The following is a 21256-nucleotide window of genomic DNA, read 5'->3' as shown; positions in this document are numbered from 1 at the left end:
CTTGACTCATTTTTTTTTTCCATCTCCACTGCTGTCATTCACACTTTGATGACCTTTTGCAGGAACCAGAGGGGCTTCCTAAGTGATAAGCTATTTCTACTCCTGCCCTGTCTGAACCATTCTCCATATACCTCCATCCCTCCTTGCTGTCATGTCCAGTGATTTCCCCTTGCACTTGGAAAAGCTCCAGGTTCCTAATTACCATGGATTCTAAGGCCCTTTTGATACTATGACCACCTGACCCTCCAGCCTCACCTTTAGCACCTTTCAGTCTGCTCTGCCCCCCCCCAGCTAGAACGCAGTTGCCAGGGGTGAGGAGCTGCTCTAGACTCACCCAGGATTACCAGTTCACTGAGCACGGTGTGGGGCCACAGGAGGCCCGCAGGGAACAGTGGTGGAGTGAGTGAATTATCTGCGGTAGCCAAGTGATAGAGCAGGTAGTGATTCCTTCCGCGATGGGGGGGTCACACACTAGGGGATTTAAAAGTACGGTGGATCTTTGGTCAGAACTTTGATCATTATCCCTGTGTCCAAGCTCTGGTAGATGTAGACTCCTCCTTCGAGGAAGGACTTGTGGCCCAGCCGTGAATGGTGTGGGCAGAGGACAGCCTCCAACTATGGAGGCCGCAGTCCCACCTCAGCTCTGGAGCCGCCCTGCCCTTCTCAGGTTGGTCCCAGCCAATGACCGCAAGACTGTGTACCGAAGCCTGGCCATTTCTGTGTGACACGTGACTCCTGTAATGGGCAGCCTGGGCTCTTGAGTCCCCAGTGAGTTGTCAGACACTATCAGATCTGCAGGCATGTCTGGCAGCTCCCCTGCCCAATCTTGCTGGCTCCCTTCTTTCACAGCTCCTTCAGTGTTCCGCTGCTTCTTTGAAAAATGGTCACAAACAGCATGCCTTAAAACAACAGAAATTTATCCCTCTCAGTCCTGGAGACAGAAGTTCAAGATGTTGCCAGGGCTGTGATCCCTCCCAAGGCTCTAGAAGAAGATCCTTCCTTGCCTCTCCCAGTTTCTGGTGGCCCCTGGCATTCCTTGGCTTGTGGCATTGTCCCTCCAGCCTCTGCCTCTGTCTTCATATGGCTTCGCTCCCAACCCCCCATCTGTCTGTGTCTCCCATGTTCTCTTACAAGGACACTGTTTTTTGCTCTTACAGCCCACCCAAATCCAGTTTGATCTTGTCTTACCTTGATTATATCTGCAGAGACTTTTTTCTAAGGAGTATGTACAAGCTTTGGGGGTTTAGGAGGAGTTGAACATACGTTTTTGGGGGGAATACTATTTAATCCCCTACTCCTGTGTTACTCCCCAGGAAATCTTCTGTGTATGTGACTCTACCTTAGTGTCTGTTTTCTGGAAGACCCAGATGACCTGCTTCCTTGGCTCATCTGGAGTCCTGTATATCATGCCTCTCTGTTACATTATTCCATTTCTGCCTAAATACTTCTGTTTGTCTTACTAAGTTCCTTGGAAGCCACCTGTGGGCAAGTGTGTGTCCTTCTGCACAATGCCAAGTATGATCTTCTGTTTCTATGATAGAATCAGTGGTGAGAGAGGTCTTGGAATCAGAATCTCAGATAAAGCAGGTTTGAATCCCACCTCATTGAGTACAAAAGCCCTGAGAACTTTACTTCTCTGTTTTTGTGATGTGTGAAGCATGATGATGATAATAATAATAATAAATAATATAACCATCTTTTGGGGGGACTTTTATGAGGATTTAATGTTTCAATGGGGCGGAGTTCACTGCTGTCCCATGTACACCATTATAACTCTTTGTCTCTTAAAGGGCTGTATATCTCCCTTGAAAAAGGAGGGGCACCACTGAAAAAGGGGAGCACATGAAGAAGTTTTTGGAGCTCTGTAAGGCTCAGTGAGCGAATGGGAGTCCCGGACCCTCTATGGTCTTTGGGCAGCTGCGTTAGTGGAAGGTTCCTTTCAGATGGTGATGGAGCACGGTCATCTGGGCTCATCCTGGGTATCCGGATCTCCCTCCAATGGCTAGAATGTTGTATAGGCATTGGTTTGGCATATTCCTTGGGAAATGAAGACCGAACACTGTCTCTTTATCTTTTCACTCCTGCTAGAGTAATCCAAATCCTCCCTCAGGCAAGGTGGAGGCCTGTGACTGACGAAAAGCCTTCTGTAAGGAAGGGCACAAAGGAAAAGCACAAAGATTCATCCAAGTTCTAATCCCATTGCAGGAGCAAAGTGCGTCCCCTGCTTGGGCTTCACTTAGTAGCTCTCACGATTATTGTTGCTTGATCTCCCAATGTTTTTGTGCTTGTCAGGGTTGGGGCGAGGGGACACATAAACTGATGTCAAGGTTGAAATTCTGCTCACGGAGCTGATGACAAGGAAAAGAGGGTCTGCAGAAATACCGTTTCTCATCTTTCCCCCACTGGGGAGAGGGATGTCGAAGCTTCAGGCAAGCCAGGTCATTTCTGAGGGGCTCCTGCAGTTTTGAACTCTGGGTGTGCTTTCTGGGAGATTGCAGACTGGAGTGGAAAAGGGAAAGCCAACCTAGAGGGGACTCAACCCTGTCGCGGTCTACCTGCCTGCAAGGTTATGCGAACAGAGACTGGATTCAGTTTTTAAGAGTGTGCATAGTAGTGACATCTGAGCGCCGATAGAAAGTGCTGGTTTGGTAATTCCAGAGTGTAGTGAGGGCACAGGATCCTGTTCTGAACTATTGTCTGCCCTTCTCCCTCCTTCCTTCTCTTCCTCTCTCCTGCCTTCCCCTTAAGGCAATTCTGGTTCCCAGACATGGAGAGAAGGGGGGCAGTGAGGAGACCAGAAGCCCTGCAGGGAGGAAAGGTGCCTAATTATTGTACCGGGCACTGTTCAGAATTGGAACTTCAGGCCCCACAGCTCCTGCAAAAAACCAACCAGGCTCTGATGAAAGTTTCATGAGGTTTTCTCTTTCCTTTAAAGCCTGTTGGGACATTTTTGGCAGAGGAGAAAGGGGTAGGGTTCACCTTAATCCTTCTCTGTCCCATATTTCTGATTTAAGTGGATCCAAGCCCAAGCCTTGCAATTATCTCAAAAATAGCCCCGATAGCCATGGTGCATTTGGTGGGTTTCCTTGGCGGCGTCTAATGAAACAGCCCGTCGAGGAAGAGATAGCCTGTTGGCAGGGTGGATAGATGGCCCTGCCTCTGTTAATCTCACATTTCATCTCGGTTTAAGCAGTCTCTGAGCTCATTAATTGTGTTTCTGAGAAGGATCGGGCATTTATCTTTAAGAGCCATCTAGCTTCAGTGAGTTCATCTGGCCTAAAGAGAAGGGAAAGGACAGACCGGAGCTCTCCACTTAATTTTACTGAACAAGAAATAGATTGTCAGACAGGGTGACGGCTCTTGATCTGTTTTGCCTGATTGCCCGCCAGACAGGTGTTGCCAAGTGCTGCCCCTGCCAATGGTGCGTGAGAGTGCCACCTCCCTGTGCTGTCATGGCAGTAAAGATCACCTATCTTCCCCTGACCCAGGTGGACTTCTGTCCATGCCCACGTCACACGAACAAACATAAAAGAAACCGATAGAACTGCCTAATGCACACAGAGGACCTGCCTGTTTTAAACAAACCCCATACACAGTATCTCAAATTTTACCGCAAAGACAGAGTAAAATGACTCTTGATACCTTGCAATTTTTTTAACCATCAGGTTCCTCTGATGAATTTAAAATAGATTTTAAATGTCAATGGGTATGGGGATAGTTAAATTACACCCGTGGTATGGAATTGTATGCAGCTGTTAAAAAAGGAAAAGAGATGGTTCCCCATCAGGGGTTCTTTCCGGATCTGAAAGGTCCCTCAGGGAGCCCTCGGCACCTCCTGCAATAAAGAATTATCCAATCCAAATTGTCAACAGTGCTGAAATTGAGAGACCCAACCTACATGAACTGGAAAAGTACATGGAAAAGATATTCACACTCTATGGGTAAGATTATAAGAAGCAAAAACAAGTATGCAGGTCAATATCTACAGCTCTGATCCATTTTTTAAAGTTAAAGTATATTTGTGTGTGTGTGTGTGTGTGTGTGTGCACGCGCGCGCGTGCACTCTGGGCAAGTATGTTTGTACATCTGTAGGAAGAGGCAGGAAGAACACATGTCAAAATTGCATCCATGATTATCATTTCAGGGGTGACTTTGGAGAGTGTAGGGACTTCATTTATAATTCAGAAAAGAGTGGTGGAGAAAATAATACTGATTTTGATTTATATAAATTCAATCGACACCCTACCTTTCCAGGATCATACATCCTGCAAAATGAATTTTCACAGGGCAGCACCTTGACACAAAGCACATACATTGCTTTTCAAGGGTCTGTTGCATGAAGCTCATCTAGATGAATGCTATAAATGAGTTTTTTATAGGAGACTCTTTCTTTTCATTGCCCCGTGTCTGCCATTAATTACAGATGAGCTTGGCCATACTGGGCTTTGATTTCTTAAACAAACAAAATAAAATGAAACTCTTAATATGGGGCATAAACCGATCCAAGTGGTTAAAGATGCATAAAAAGTCTTTAAAACCACTTCATGGCACACCAAGATGACCAACATCTAGAAAACAATGGCCACGAATATTCATTTTGACCAAATTGTCCTGCCGGTCTCCTTGCTTTCAGCCAAATTGTTTTCAGCAGCACAGAGACGTGTCCAGAAGCCTTTGAAGAGTCTATTATTATGCAATTATTATGCAGTAACCAGACCGGGGACAAGAGTGCAGAGTAAGAGCCACAGCTGCAGTGGATCAGCCAGGACTGAATGGGGGGTGGGTACGCAAGGGCAGGCACCCGGGCTGCAGGCTCAGTGGACTGGGAGAGCCCTGAGATGAAGGAGGTGCAGCTTGTGGCAAGAGGAGAGCTTGGCTTGGGTCCTGAAGAGGTGAAATGTCAGTGGTACTTGGAGAGAGGAGGGGACACAGTCAGTTTGTGGGATCTGGAGCTAAGGGGAATAGTCAAGACGAGGTGCAGACACTCAGGGGTCCTGGAGGAGATGGGAACTGGGGTCCCAAGGGGATAGACAGAAAGTGGTCCCAGGGAAGGGTGAGTAAGATGTGTGCAGAGGTTGCCGGTGTTCCAGGAACAGACACAGGAAAAGGACCTCCATAAGGAAGCACTCTGGTCAAGACAGTGGTTGAAGAAGGGAGTGAAGAGCCCCTGCGGAGGGCTCCTGCCAAGCTGGCTTCTAGGAGGAGCCATGGTTGTCCGATAAGGCGGACTAGGTGGGCAGGGGCTTCAGGCGCAGAGGAGCAAGTAAGAGGGCAAGAAGGGGCCTTATACACTCTTCTTCAGGGTTGTAGCGTCACTTGTATTTTGTCATCTGCTCCTCCCCCAGACCATAATGCCATTGGGGCCCTTGTCCTTTGTGCTCCTTATAGTGTATCTCGGGTTGAGCTCGGTCCTGGAGGGTGCATGGAAGAAGCATAGAGAACAGAGCTTGGTTGTTTGTAAGGAGGGTAAAGGAGCAAGGGAAAGAAGGGTGAGCTTTGAATACGTTTCTGGGCCCAGGGAAGGATCTGGTTTGAAGGAGCATTTGAAGATAAGGAAGGGGAGGGGTGATTGGTGGAGGAAGGGCTGAGGACCCCAGGGGAAAGGTCTGCATTCATGTCCCATGTGTACGTGGACCTCAGGCTCAGCCTTACACTCTCCATGTGTACCTCCCTTGTAAGTTTGAGGCCAGAGACCCACCTAAGTGGCCAGGGTAGCATTCCCAATGCTGCCCTGGCAGGCATAGGCAGGCAGGAAAAGCCCTCCTGTGTACACCTTGCAAACAGGAGAGAAAAGCCACCAGCATGCCTGGGTGTATCACCCTTTGGGCAGGGATAGGAGGAAAAGGAGCTCTTCCTTCATGTTTCTGACATCTACTCTACAGATTGTCTATTTCATAACTATAGCTCTAGCCTAGTCATACCCCCAAGCGTTTTTCTTCATGTAAATGGACTGTGCTGACTGGTCCTAGCCCATGTTCATTGTCAGTCTCTTGGTCATGGCCTTGACTGGTAATGATAATAAATGTGCTATAATGGCTCTTAACATTTAGGCCTTTGCTGAGTGCAGTCTATAATCTGGGCGTGCGGTGTCTCATTTAATCCGCATACCACCCTGTGAAGTAGAATGAGGAGTCTGCCGCTCAAGGTGCTGATGGGAGGTAAGGGCTGGATGTTTCCTTGTCTAGGTGGCCAGGTCACTTGGGCCTGAGACCTTGGGAAGCAGACCTTGGCCTTTTGGGTGCTGGTTGGTTCAACTCCTCGATGCGGCTTGTTAGGTCATGAAACCTCCCTGGGACCAGCCAGTGCCGAGGGGGTTATCCTCACTTGGGCAGAGTCCAGGAAAGGGATTTTCTTGTTTCTCTGTCTTGGATTCCCAGATAGTGGTAAAGTCCACAGGCGTATGATGAAAGGCTTGATGTGAGCTTCAGGCATGGAAAAGGGCCACTTGCATTACCTTCTCTCCCTTTGGGTGGGAAATCATCTTGGCCTGAAGGGTGATATCCTGGGCACAGGGGCAGGCTGGCCCTGGAATTTGCATTCCATAAAGTGTCTCTGCAACTCATCTTTTCTCTTCCGACTCAGCCAGGGCCCTTCCTGTGTCGGGAGCTGGCTCAGCATTCCAAGGACAAGGGGGGCATGTGCATAGATCAGTTCACTCCACTGGGACTACTTGGGGATACTGAGCTGAGTAGGGTGTGGCTTTTTTGGTACTGTGAAAAGATACTTTGCATCTTCCTGTGGCTTCCTAACTTGCTTATTAGAAAAACACCTAAATTTATATGTCAGCCTTCAGGCCAGATGCGATCTGGACCCTGCCTGCCTCTTTGATATCTGATTACTTCCAGCCACTTCAGCCTTCCTGTTGGCTGACCCTCTCCTATGTGTGCCTGCCCCAGGGCCTTTGTACCTGCCGTCCCTGCATTGGAAATACCTATTCCAGATATGTCTGGCTCCTTCTTGTCATTCAGTCTCAATAACTGCTACCCCGACCCCCCCTAGTCTATAGTAGCAGTCCTCACTCTGTCCCCCATAACCCATTTTAACATCTTCAGACTTATCACTGTCTGATACTATCTTCATCTGTTAGTTACTTATTACCTTCCTTATTTGCTATGTTCTCCCTCTTCTCTTTCCCACTCTACAGCAGGAACTAGTTCATTGTTATAAATGCAGAGCCTATATAGCACCTGGCATGCGTTACGCACTCAATGAACATTTTTGGATTGAATAAATCAAATATTTCTCTCCAAAGAATGTAGTTATTTTGTCTAAGAGAAAAGCATAGGAAAAGCAGTTGTTGCAATGTGAAACTCAATGTTTCTTGTCTTTGTATTTTTTTTTTTTTTTTTTTTTTTAATGCAGGATTTACCGTCCCTGCCATATGACCTGGTCGAGGGTCAGGTAAGTACTCATTTGTCATGAGTTGTGATTTTTGTTCAGTCTGGTGAAAATGAAGGAAGTATAATCTCATGTACTCTATTACTGTGCTAACCCAGCCCAGCCATGTAAGGGTGTGACCAAGGAGCAGGGTGGGAATCGTCAGGGTGATAGTTTTCTTAAGCTCCCCTCCCAGTTGGAGGAGCTTCTGGGCATGACTGGAACACATGCCATCAGACACAGCACTCCAGTCCCATGCCTGACGCAGACATCTATAATCAACCACAGCAGAATTCACCCCCCACCCAGAGCAGTCTCTGCCGATGGATCAGGGAAGGCTGGTGACCTGCTTGGCACCACTGATGTATGAACTCTAGAAGTCGGTTTTGCCAGGGTGTGGGTGGGTAAGCGGTTAGATGGCCTCTGATTAGAGATGATGAGAGTGGTTGTAAGGATGGAAGCCATGCCCTTGCCCCTGTGTCATCATTCAGCTTTGAAGGCAGAGGAAGGAAGCCACCTCTTCTGGCATCACACATTTTTATTAGCATTGGAACCACCAGAAATTGGCCATGTAAGAATATAATTGAACCAAACGGATCTATACCTTGGGGCAGTGCATTTTTTTCATTGATTCTGACTCCACATTATTATTGTTGCTTAATGAGGAGCTAATGTAACTTCTAATGAAGCCACATGGCCCTTGGATAGATGAAGTTAAGGTTTTATTTCCCTCATGACACTGTATCCGCTCTTCAATTAAAACCCGGGAAGGAAAATTAATACCAATGTAAGAATTTTTTTTCTTCCTAAGATTAGTATCAAGATAGCGGCTTTTTATTACACATGTAAATTTCCTGTGTGGTGGGACTGGCGAGGTGCAGAGCTGGCCCATGGGCAGCCTGGAGTTGATGGAGGTGGTGAAGGAGGCTAAATCGATGGTCTCCGTCGTTTGAGTGGTGACGAGCAGGTGCTTCATGGTCCCCCGTGCCTTCTCCTGCTGCCAGTGTCACCGCCTGTTGGAGACCACCCGCCCCCCGCCCCGGGCTCCTGCTGTTGGCTGCCAGTTATGGGTAGAAAAATTTGAATAAATAAAATAATTGACTGAGGCAAAATACACGTATCATGAAAGTAACCATTTCAACATGAACAATTTAGTGACAATTAGTACATTCACAACGTTGTCAACTGCTGCTTCTAAGCATTTTCGTCACCCAAAGGTAACTACGTTAGCCGTCACTCCCTGTTTCCCCTGGCCCGGCCCCTGACAACCGCTAATCTACTTTCTGTCTCCCTGGATTTGTCTGTTCTGAACATTTCATGTGAATGGAATCCCACATTCATATGATTCATACACACACATGTGGCCTTGCATGATCGGTTTCTCTCACTAAGCATAACGTTTACCAGATTCATCCACATTGTGGCATGTGTCGGTACTTCATTCCCTTTATGGCCGGACAACATTCCATCGTACGGACGTGCCACGTTGGTTTATCCACTCATCTGGTGGTGGGTATTTTCGCAATTGCGAATAGTGCTGCTGTGAACAGGCATGCACAAATATTTGAACACCTGTTTTTAATTACTTTGGATAGACACCTAGGAGTAGAATTGCAGGGTCATAGAGTAATTCTGTGTTTAACTTTGTGAAGAAATGCCAAACTGTTTCCTTCTTTTAACCAGGAAGTTGAATCTCAGCAAGGTCACTCCAGTGTTGACTGGGATTTAAAGCCCAGCAGGCTGGCTCCAGGGCCCCTGTTTTCAACTACCATGCTGTCCTGCAGTTGGGGGCATCATCCCTGGTTAGCACATTCTAGTCTGTGCACGGTACTGGGCAAAGCAAGCGTGGAGAGCACGGAGGATGACAGGCAGGCTCTCCTAACCTCAAGGAACCAGTTGTATCATTCTTGGCCAACCAGTGGGTTTCCTAGTTTCTGATAGACCCCCCTTTTCCATTGGGCTTCTTGACTTCTAAACTTTGGAAAGTCTGTGTTGTTGTTGGGTCATTTGATTGAGTTGGTTTTTTCATAGGTTGGTTGCTGGAGTTACTCAGTTTTTCTCTCTCACTCTGTGTCTCTGGATACACGTGTATGTATATAAAAAATAAGGACTGACAATGTTAACTTGACAAAGTAATATCAATTCATTGAACATTAGCTGTGAGCAACACTTATATTAGCCTAAATCTCCCTGGCACCTAGACAGACTAGGTCTCATCGTCCCCCTTTCTGTCATGCAGGGCAGAAGCCCAGAGGGATGAGGTGACTTACCCACAGTCACACAGCTTGTAACTGGCAGAGCTGGGATTTGAATCTCAGTCTGTGCAACTTTGCAGCCTGGATTCTTCCTCATGTGTTTGCTGGTTTCTCTAGACTCCCCCCAGGTACCACATTTTCCACACTAATGCAGTGATTGTCCCCCCACAAAAAAAAACAACCCTCATTACAGTTCTTGTTTTCCCAGAACCACACATCCCCAGAGCATTTTGGGGTGCTCCAAATTTCTTACTTGACCATGAGAAAATGGGAATTCCTACTGGGGCAGTGGCCTTTCTTTCTTTCTTTTTTTTAAAGATTTTATTTATTTATTTGACAGAGAAATCACAAATAGGCAGAGGCAGGCAGAAAGAGAGAGGGAGAAACATGCTACCTGCTCAGCAGAGAGCCCGACACAGAGCTTGATCTCAGGACCCTGAGATCCTGACCTAAGCTGAAGGCAGAGGCTTAACCCATTGAGCCACCCAGGCGCCCCGGGCAATAGCATTTCATTCGTCTTTTCCTAGTGGTTTACTAACCAGCATGTAGCAAAAACAGATTAACTGGTGTTTACGCTCAAGGTGGTGGTGGTAGGTTTTTTTAACTGACTCTGCATCCTGGCCTTGTCAGTACGTCAGTGACTGGGGTGTGAGGTCTAGATCTCTTGTGTGGAGTTGTTCATCCTTCTTTCCGTCAGAGGGATGCTCTACAAAACTGGACAGGGAAGGTCCAGGTCCTAGCTTCTGTGGCAGCTCTTCTGAGAGACTGATCCTTCTAAGGTGAGAGGGTGATAAAGGTGGCATAGGTGGGTGTGTTCCACCCATGGGGAGTCCATGGCTCCCTAGGCACCAAGTAGTGAAATGCTTTGCCTGGAAGATAACTTCCTGGAGCCTCATTTCCTTCCCTAAGTCCCCCTCTCCTGAGGGCCATAAAGGGGGAGCTAGGGCATATGTATACCTGCTTCATGCACAAGCTTTAATGACAGTAATTCTCTGACCTTTTAAAATGATAAATCTCCTTGGCAGTGGCGTTATTTCTAAAGCTTAGCTCAGAGTGGGGGCTGAGGCGCTGGAGACAAGGCCAGACCAAGGAGATTGATTAGCCCTGAGGGGATCTGTTCTAGAAACCTGCCACGCCCATGGTAGTTTGGGTAGAAAAGTATGTTTTTGGCTAGAGCGTGAGTCCTCGCGTCTCCTCGCAGATGGATGAAAGCAGGCAGGCTGTTTCTCAGATTGCAGTGGATTTATTCCTTTGATCACCTACCTCGTCTGTCTCCTCTGTGAGCTCTGATGGATGCTCTGTTCTCATGTCTCTGTTATTCGCCGTCACAGGGAACACGGGGCAAGAATCTTATTACCGCTGGCTGTTTAACGCCCTTCCAGCATCACCAGGTAGCATAATAACCGCGTGATTCGCTGTTCTCTTTTATCCTGCTTTCCTTCCTCCTCCCTTCTGAGCTTCCAACCAAGGGGTGGGGGGAGAACCTGGAGAGAAGGATCTGGCATTTTCCAGACACCTACTGTGTGCAGGTGTACCCTCACAAGAAAGGTGGTTGTTAAACCCATTTGTGCATGGAGAGCCTCACGCTCGGAGAGGCAAATAACTGTCCCAGGTCACCCAGCTCACTGAGTCCAGGACAAGGATTAAAATCTAGGCCTAACTAACCGTGGAGTATTTTCTCTCTTTCTAATGCTGTCTCCAGAACAGGGAGTGGAGGTGTGAATGCTCAGAGGAGTCCTTCCCAAAACCTAGGCTCTTTACTTTTCATGATGATGCCTGTGCTCCCTGTGTGGACTGGGTCTCACCTCCTTCCATCAGCTGTTTATAAATTCACAGCACCCTCCCTGTTAGAGAGGCTGTGACTAGCTTCCCAGGGATCATTTCCTAACAGAAGGAGTGCTCTTTTCTGCCCAGCAAGTGTCACTTCGTAATTACCAGTGTAATTAGAGCAGGATTTACCATCTGAGACTCTTTGGAAGCGGCAAGTCGGCCTATATAGGTAGCTCTGGCTTAGAAGGGTGTATGAATATGTAAGGAACCCGTGGTGTCTTCAGGGCTCGAGCAGACCTGCAGGAAGTTACCTCTCAGACTATCTAGGTAGATCTAGAGGCTTCCCATGGTTCCAAGAATAACACCCAAACACCCTGGCAGGGGATGGCTCCCAGGCATCTTTCTGCCCTGGCCTTTGCCAGCCTGCTGCTCCTGGAGGCTCTCAGATGCGACGCCCCCCTTCTTTCAGGGGCCTCCGATGACTATCCAAATTATCAGTGTCTTTCCTGCCCCAAACATGTTCTTGTCCATTGTTGTATCTTACCTTCTTCATGCCACTTACCACCATCTGAAATAGTATTCTTGTTCTCTTGTTTATTTTCTGGACTTCCTCTTACTAAAATGAAATCTCCTCAAGAACCACCCCTTGCTCACTAGTCCTCAGATGTCACGCTGGTTGAAAATCAGAGACCTTAGCTGATACCTTGCTACTCCTTTTAAGTGCAGTCATGTTCCGTTGTTTATTACCATGACTCTTTTTAATTACTTTGTCTACTTGTTCTTTTCTCCTTTGTGCATGGAGGGAGTCTGTAAAATTCCTATTAAGGAGTATCCTATCTTTGTATTCCACTGGATCCCCAGTGCCTAGTGTGGAGTAGATTCTCAGTGCACACGGTATGGATGGATGGACGAGTGGGGGGTGGGGTGGGTGAGTGGGTTTGGGGATGGATGGATGAATGGGTGGATGGAAAAATGGGATGGATGGATGAATGAACGAATGGGGTAGGTGGGTGGATGAGTGGATGGATTGATGGATGGATAAATGGGCAAGTCTGGTTGAATTTTCCTGAGATACCCCTTGGACACTTGGAGTAGTGTGCTATCTATCTTACAAACCTTGTTTTGCATTTCAGGAGCCTTGGGTACTTTATTTGGATGGGTTGGTTAGGGTCTCCCAGAACTACTGTATTTCTGTCCATTTCTCTCTGGAAATTGGTCAGCGTTTGAGCCCTTGTCATTTGACTCAAAAAGACTATTTATTGAGTAGCATTGGTTATGGATTGAAACTTTTATGAATATAAATCGCCATGTTGAGCTTCATTAATGATTTCTGCCTTGGGATTTTCTGAAATCAGTGTTGGTTTATCTCTCTTTCTCTCTGGTTCCCATGGACCTGGGCACATCCTTTTGTTTTCCTCTTTTTCATTTCTTTTTGTTGGAGGTATCTCTTGGAAGTAGACTAAGAATGGATCTTGTTTATTCACCCACTCTGAGAGTCCTAACCTTTTAATAGTGGAACGCAGTGTATTGTCATATATGTTTGATCTGCTGTCATTTAAAAAAATTCCTTAAAAAGAACTTTTGTTGCTGCTTCATTTATTTTCTCTCTTCTTGGCTCTGCGGATTCTGTTTGATTTGCTTTTATCTTACGTGCTGTTTTGGAAGGTAGGGAAGGTAGTTATTAATTCTACATGTGGTTGCCCTTCGCTTCATTGAAAAAGATGGTGTAACCCTTGTTTCTCTAATAGTCAAAGTCAAGAATGAAATCGCATTTTTGGACTCTATCCATGCAAGATGGGGAAATCGAGCTCACCTGCATTTTGCATTTCCCTGCACCTTCTTCCATCTTCACAGCCTTTGGCACCATAATGGAGACCTTCAGAGCCAGTTTAATGTCCCTAAGTTATAATTTTGACATCAGCATAGTAATGGGTAGTGCTTGTGGAGGGGTTACATATTAACAGGCACTATGATAAGCACCAGGTACAGAACTTCTCACCTTATTCTTCTTGACAACCCAAGGAGGAACTATCCTTTGACTTCACTTTTAGATGGTGAAAGTGAGTCTTTGGGGTGTTGTAACTTGCCTGAGGTCACACATTCCAGTAGGTGGCAGAGCCATTAGTGCTTGGAACTGATTCTAGCTCTTAACCACGGCTGTTTTGTTCACTGTCAGAAATGACTGCTGCCATCCGTAGGTGGCTTTGGAAATGTATTTACATCCAGCAGCCCATCAGGGCTCTTACCTGCTCTGTTTCCACCCACAGTGCTCCCTTCTTGAATTAGATTTATGCTATCGACCTCAGACTTCTAGACCAGCACCACCCACATTTCGGTGTGCTTGTTAGACCAGCACTCCTGGGGGTGCTTGTTAAAATGCAGAATCTGATTCGGGAAGTCTGGAGTGAGGCCCGAGATCGTGCATTTCTTATAAGCTCCACGGGGATGCTAATGCTGCCAGTCTGAATGCCTTTCTGTGGTAGCAAGATTCTGGATTACTCCAGAACCTAGTCACTCTGCTTAATTAGCCTTGTTTTTATTTGTGCTCTTCTAGTTCATTACTCTTTAATGCAGTGGTTAAGCAAATGGACCCTGAAGACGACCGCCTTGATTCAAATCCCAGCCCTGCTACTGTCTCACTGGGATAACAGTACCTTTCTCACCAGATTGTTTAAGCAAAGTGAGATAAATGAAGTGTTTAGAACAGTGTCTGGCACATGCTGAGGGCAAGATTCATGCTTGGTATTGTTATTGGCTTCACTGAGGATTTGCTGCCTCCTTCCCTGCTCTCCCAGCTCTTTTCTTTCAGCTTTTGGGGAATTCTGCAGACCCAGCCCTTAATCTCTAGGTTTTTCCTATTTCCTCTACATGAATGCTTTCCTCAAGATGTTTGGGTCTCGCCTCTTCCATGCAGTCCTCCTATTTAACCTTTCTCTGTCTAATTCCCCCAGCCGGTCTTAAAAATTTTTTTGCCTCTCCACCTAGCTGCAAGAGTACATATTGAACTTTTGTAACTGACACTTTCATGTATGTCAATTTGAAAAATAAACTTTGATTGGCCATCTGGGATTGGGGGCAAGACCCCTGGAGAGAATTTGAGTAAAAGGAGAGTGCTGCTGTTGAGCTACCTGTGGGACTGTTCTTGCCGGGTTGGTTGCATAAGCTTAGATTCAAGAGAGAATTGGTTAGGATCAGAGAGGCTTAGAGGCCCTTGCATGGGGAGAGCAAAGGAAGAAGAGAGAAGACAAGAAACAATTGTCATCTGAAGGAAAATTTTGGAGAAGGATCAGACATTTCTGAAGGAAATTGTCAGGAAGTTCTGCACCATTACGTATGTACCACGTTTTCCTCTGTCCCATCAACCTCTGAGCTGTTCAGCAAAATGTCCGTTTCCTGCTTGTGTTTTGTGGTATTGGCTTGGTTTGAGGGGATGGTTGTGAAGTTCCAGGTATGGTCTCATGGTGGGTGTGGCAGGGGTCAGGTTGATGTGTTGGCAGTTCGTCTACACTGAGGTGGGGCTCAGATATTAGTATTTTTGAAAACTTCCCAGGTGATGTCAATATACAGCTAAGGTAGAGGACCACTCACTTCCAGCTTTGTGCCTCATAGTCATTGTGTAGGGTGCTTATGGAGTTAAGACCCTAAAGCCATTTTTTACAAAGGTGGTGGTCATGTTACAGTGCTCATGTAAATTTGGGAAACAAAGCTAATTTGGTTTCTTTAATATGCTGATAAAATGTTTTGACCATAAAATCTTTTTTGAGGAATCTCTCTTAACATGTGGGTACTTGATACCTACTTTTCATCTGCAGGTCCTAGAGCCAATTTCTACTAAAAAGTTCCACTAGATACCCTTACATTGGTGGATTTGATGATGATGATGGGTACTGATGAAGTAGATAGTGAATTTGATTATGATCTTCTCAAGACCAAGCAAAGACTTAAAGGACTAGGAAGGAAATGCTCAGCCTCACCTCCTGGGGACAGGCTGTCTTCTCTACCAGGTGGCCCAGACTGTCATTTCCATTCTGGGCAATGATCTTACTTTGCATAAGTGATTGAAGTAATTGCACTGGCTGTTTCTCTTAATCTATAAGATTCTGAGTAGGAATGGGACAACTAATGGAGTTCTGATTTTCTCTAAATTGTTTTTGATTCCCAGTCACTGTCTTTTTGGCTCATCCCAATTACAAGCTCCATATCAGGTAGCCCTAGCACATGCTATCCAAACTCTCACCTCCTCTGATGGACTTGTGTGTCAGGGCGAACTCCTTATGGCTCCTTCTCTTGTGGATGCCTCACATTTTCTGATTGCAGAGAAGGCTCTCTAGAGACCTGTACAATGATGTGTCGCATCACTGAAAGGCATTTCTGGCTCAAGTACTCCTGTCTTTCCCAGCCATTCAGGTATGACTTTTTGCCAGCTCAGGTAGACAGGATGTATTGGAGGGCTCACCTCACCCAACCTCCAATGTGCTTCTCCTTGCTTCTCACTGCATATCCCAGTGGCTAGCCTAGCCTACCCACTTTCAGGTGACCATTCTTTTTTTTTTTTTTTTCTTTGCTTCAACTAAGTAGGAAGAGAGCAAGGAATGCATAAGCCATAGAACTGAAATTCTGCATCTCCCACCTCCCTCGGAGGAGCAGGTGACAGAAGAGGCAGCCAAACATTCCCGATTCCACAGCCAAATGTTACCCTTTCCCTGGGGGCTCAGCTTGACGGAGTAAATTTCAGAGCCTTGGCATTTTTTCATCCCAATTTAGGTTAGACTAGCAAAGGGAGTTTGATTTCTAAAAGTGGGGCAGTATTCACACTGTCTGACCAGAGCAGACAGAGGGTTGGAGTAGGCCACCAGAGAGAGGGAAGGCTTAGCATTTATGGGGTTGTATGTTTCTGGCAGCCGAGTTCCTGGTGTGCCTTCCAGTCAGTAATGGATGATAAGTGTGCAGTTATTTAATTTGGAGTCAGAGCAGCAGTATTATCAATTACCTGGAACATCTGAAGCTCTAGAAAAAAAAAAACCTTGCATGAAGAAATATGTCTATAGCAAATCATCAAGCATTTAAAGTCAAACACACATGGAACATATGTGAAGTAATTCTCATTGGTGTTATGACTGCAGGATTAGGGGTGCTAGTCAGCTCTGAGATGCCAGCCCCAGACTCAGGTGTGCAGAAGGAGGGATGGATGGAGCACATCTGCTTCTCTCCAGATCCACTTTCTGCTCTTCTCTATCCTGCACTGTGTCTTGGGAAACTTCCCTGGGTAGACCATAGCACCAGGCTCCCTTGTCGACTGGCTTCTAGTTGGGTTTAGGTGATAGGGAGTCACAACAGGTTATAGGAAAAAGGAGAGTGCAAGGCATTTATAGACCCTGCTTCCTTCTGTGGGCTGCTGCGTTCCTAAACTAAGATCTCAGGCAACCCTCTCTGTCCATATTCAGGTTCAGACATGGTGGTAGAACACGGATTCCCACTGTTACTAGCCCCAGAGCACTGTATTATCTTTTGTGGTTCTCCTACCCCCTACCCACACTCTTATAAATAGTCCCTTTATTAAATTCCTCTCAAATTATCCTAATTTGAGTGTGCCATCTGTTCCTTCCTGAGACCCTGGCTCATAGAATGGAGAAGACATTCAATCACATAAGAACAGAGTCACACTTTAAGTACCACCTTTTCAGAGAGACCTCCCTGATCCCTGTTATTCTCTATTAGAGCCTTTGTTTGATTTCCTTTATGATACTTGTTAAAGCTTGGTGCTGTCATGTGCTTCATTTCTTGGTGTGTTTATTGCTCATCTCCCCTTCTAAAATAAGGACGGTCAGCACTTGTCAGAAGTTGGGTGACTTGCCCAAGACCACACAGCTAGAAGAGGGTAGAGATGTAACTTGAACCCAGGTCTGATTCCAGAGTACTTCCTCCCAGAGCTGTGTGCAGAGTCTGAGCTTCAAGTGAAGTACTGTGCCGCTAGAGTATCTGTTACCTGTTTTCATGGTGAACAGAGAAAGCTTGGGTTTCCTAAAACATTCCTTGAACCCAAAACTGCTTCCTCTTTTCCATCAGGCATTTTGCCCTGAAACAGAGAGTGGTCCTGAGCATTCTGGGTCCTTCCCTTTGTTTCCCACTCTCCATCCTCCGTCTCAGCCACCAGGAAGTCAGGACCTTGACCCTAGTCCACAGGCCCTTCTTTCTCTGCTCAGAGATGGTTACTGTGTTCAGGCCTGCTGGGCTGTGGGGCCACTCAGATGCTCAGGTGGCAGGATTATTCTCAGAGATGGGAGCTATCTCACGTTCACAGAGTGGCTTGTGGTCTGGATTTTCTTTCAGTGGGAGACACACAAAAGAAATCCCTGCTGAGCTCTGTGGAATCGCTAATGATGTATGTTGAAGTGTTTGACCATAGGTTGAAGCTGATGGGGGATTTTCTCCTAATCTCTCTCTAAGGCCTCAAGGAAGGGGAGATAAAACACACATACCTGTTATACATCCATAAACACTTCACCCATCTATACCTCATGTGTAGATATAAAACAACTTCCACACTTTTCTTTCTCCAAAGTACAGACAAGTACAAAGAAAACAAAAATTCCACGATCCCATCACCTAGACAACCCCTGCTGACATTGCAAATGCACCTAATTGGCCAATTCAAATGGTACAGGAAGGTTCAAATGCCGCATACCCCCATCCCTCAGCCCAGTCCTAATTCCCAATGGCTTTGTGAATTCCTTCTGGAAAAATAATCTATGGCTCTGCTAGTGTGTGGCTGTGTATATACAGCCTTAAACATTGATATCAAAGTGGTCACACACAACACATTCTTTGGTGACTTGACTGTTCTTTTATCTTGGAGCTCTGTCCATAGCAGCACAAATATAGTTTTATTCCTTTCTTCGCGATGGCTGCATAATAAGTCATGATATGGATGTCCCATGATTTGTTTGATCTTGACAGCTTGTTTCCAGTGTTTGCTCTTAGAAGCAATATTTCAGTGAACATCACTGTGCATATATCGCGTCGTATTTTTCAAGGAAATCTATGTAGAATATATCCCTGATGGTAGAACAGCTCTCTCGAAGGACTGAACGTTTAAGATTTCAATAGATATTGCTAAATTAACCTTCATGATGGTTGTAGTCCCATACATGATCACATCATTGAATACCAGCCCATGGCACCCCACACAAGTGTATTCTAAAATATTCAAAGAGTCTCAGTGATGGGAGTGGGGCACTTCGTTTGTTCTTCTTCACGTTCACACGGGTGCACACAGCCTCTGTGGTGGCACTTTTCATGTCGAGTTGAGTTTTCTTTCCTGGCCCTATTAAACTGGTGCCACCTAAGGCAAGATTAGGGTCTTAAATTCAGCATCCGTAACCAACACAGTGGCCACCTTATAGCTGACATCCATACATGTTTTCTTAAATCTTTTCACTATTCTGTCTCATAGTACAACTGCCATGGAAACACAATCTCAGCTCTCAAGGATATGATTACCACCCAACTGTGTGTATTTCTTCTTGGTCATGGCCATTTGCTATGTCCTGGGAAAGGAAGATACCGTGTACCTTACTTGGACTACAATTGCTCAGTTAGGCTTTATTTTACTTTGCTCAAGTGGCCTTAAGAAACTCACTAGAGATTGGGGTGGATTAAATACCAGAATTTCTTAAATTTTCTTAATTTTAGAGGCTGGAATTCTTTTTTTTAATAACTTATTTTTTATAAACATATAATGTATTATTAGCCCCAGGGGTACAGGTCTGTGAATTGCCAGGTTTACACACTTCACAGCACTCACCATAGCACATACCCTCCCCAGTGTCCATAACCCAACCACACTCTCCCTGCCCCCCTTCCCCTGGCAACTCTCAGTTTGTTTTGTGAGATTAAGAGTCTCTTACAGTTTGTCTCCCTCCCGATCCCATCTTGTTTCATTTATTCTTTTAGAGGCTGGAATTCTTGAGGTTAAGACTTGCAGGGTTGTCCTCTTCTGAGGCCCCTGTCCTTGGCTTGTAGAGGGCTGTCTTTGCCTAGTGTCTTTCCTCTGTTTCAGTGTCCTAATCTCTCTAAAGAGGACACCAGTCAAATTGGATTAGGGCCCACCCTAATCACCTCATTTAATATCACCTCTGTAAAAACCCATCTCCAGGGATGCCTGGGTGGCTCGGTTTATTAAAAATCTGCTTTTGGCACGGGTCCTTGATCCCAGGGTCCTTGGATCAAGTTTTGTGTTGGATTCCTTGCTCAGTGGGGATCCCATTTCTCTCTCTTCCTGCCGCTCCTCCTGCTTGTCCTTTGTCTCTCTCTCTCTGTCTGACAAATAAATAAAATCTTAAAAAACCCTCTCCAAATAGTCACATTCTGAGGTACTGGGAGCTAGGACTATAATGCATGATTTTTTGAGGGGCACAACTCAGCCCATAACAGCCCTTCTTTTAGATACTGATGACAGGGACCCCTGTCCCAGTGAGGATCCTACACTAGCAACTTTCACTTTGAGTCACAATCACAAAGACTTTTCCATTATCTTTCAGAGATCCAGGACTTAGAAGCTTCTTGGTCCACGTGAGCCATAAAGTGTCAGGGGCATGGCAGTGTGGGCTTTATTTCTCAGGCTGTGGACACAGATGACTTTCTTAGGCCTAGTACTCTCGTGTGCTAAAAGAGTCTTCTACTCCATTCTGTACTTGGAGATAAGGAATTTGCTTCCAGGCGGAGGAGATGATGGGCAGATGTGTGTTTGGTTGTTTCTCCTGTCTCTTGGATCCTAGCCAGGGCTGGCTGGTGAGGTGTGACTTGTCGTGGGCAAAGCCGGTGGAGGAAAGGGAGCCAGGGCTGCTGACAAAACTCAGCATGTGAGCCAGGAAGGAAGACAAAGCAGGCACTTGATTCAAATCTAATTGTCCACGCTAACCCTGATGGATTGTAAGCAGTGCTTGACGTGCTATGTGCACCCAGAACCTGAGACCACACCCAGGTTCATAAAGAAAGAATGCCTTGATTGATACAGGATGCTGGCCAAGGGCACAGGGAACAGTTTGGGGCATGTGTGCCATTCCTGCTTCTAAATGTGCCACTGCTGTGCATGAACCAGGTCGTCTTGTGCTACCCTTCCAGAAGCTTCTGGCTTTTCCTGCAGCTTTGGCCTTAGTTTGCTTCCTGGATAGAGGGATATTTTCAGGGTCCTGAAGGGCAAACAAAAAGGTGATAATCATTGATCTTTGGAGGCTGTAAGTAGCTTGTGGAGCAGAAGACCATTTTCTGATCCCTTGCTTTTTTTTTTTTTTTTTTTTTTTTTTTTTTTAAAGATTTTATTTATTTATTTGACAGACAGAGATCACAAGTAGGCAGAGAGGCAGAGAGAGAGAGAGGTGGAAGCAGGCTCCCCGCAGAGCAGAGAGCCCGACGCGGGGCTCGATCCCAGGACACCGGGACCATGACCCGAGCCGAAGGCAGAGGCTTTAACCCACCGAGCCACCCAGGCGCCCCTGATCCCTTGCTTTTGAAATCCCTCTGAGAGGTGACCCAGTAGAGCACATACATCCTATTATCACAGTCAACAAAACTGGTCACATGTAAGTGTCACAGAGGTACTAGCCCCAGAACAGCCTTCATGTCTGGGACCCAGTATAGGGAAATTCTTAAAATAGTTTACAAAGCATGACTGGGGGAAGTGATGAAAATGCACTCATTGTCAGAGTTGGAGGCCCTTTATGATTTGGGCTTCTGCAGTGGGATATAGCCCCCCTTTTTTCTGAGTCATTCTAGAAGCACCAATAGCAGGGTGGCAAGCGTGATGTATGTGCCAGTAATGCTATTGGCAGACATCATTAGTCCATCAGGATGCA

Source organism: Enhydra lutris, unplaced genomic scaffold, assembly GCF_002288905.1.
Source record: "Enhydra lutris kenyoni isolate GAN:26980312 unplaced genomic scaffold, ASM228890v2 scaffoldscaffold45, whole genome shotgun sequence".
In the NCBI taxonomy this organism is placed as follows: Eukaryota; Metazoa; Chordata; class Mammalia; order Carnivora; family Mustelidae; genus Enhydra; species Enhydra lutris.
Note: the sequence above shows the minus strand (reverse complement) of the source record.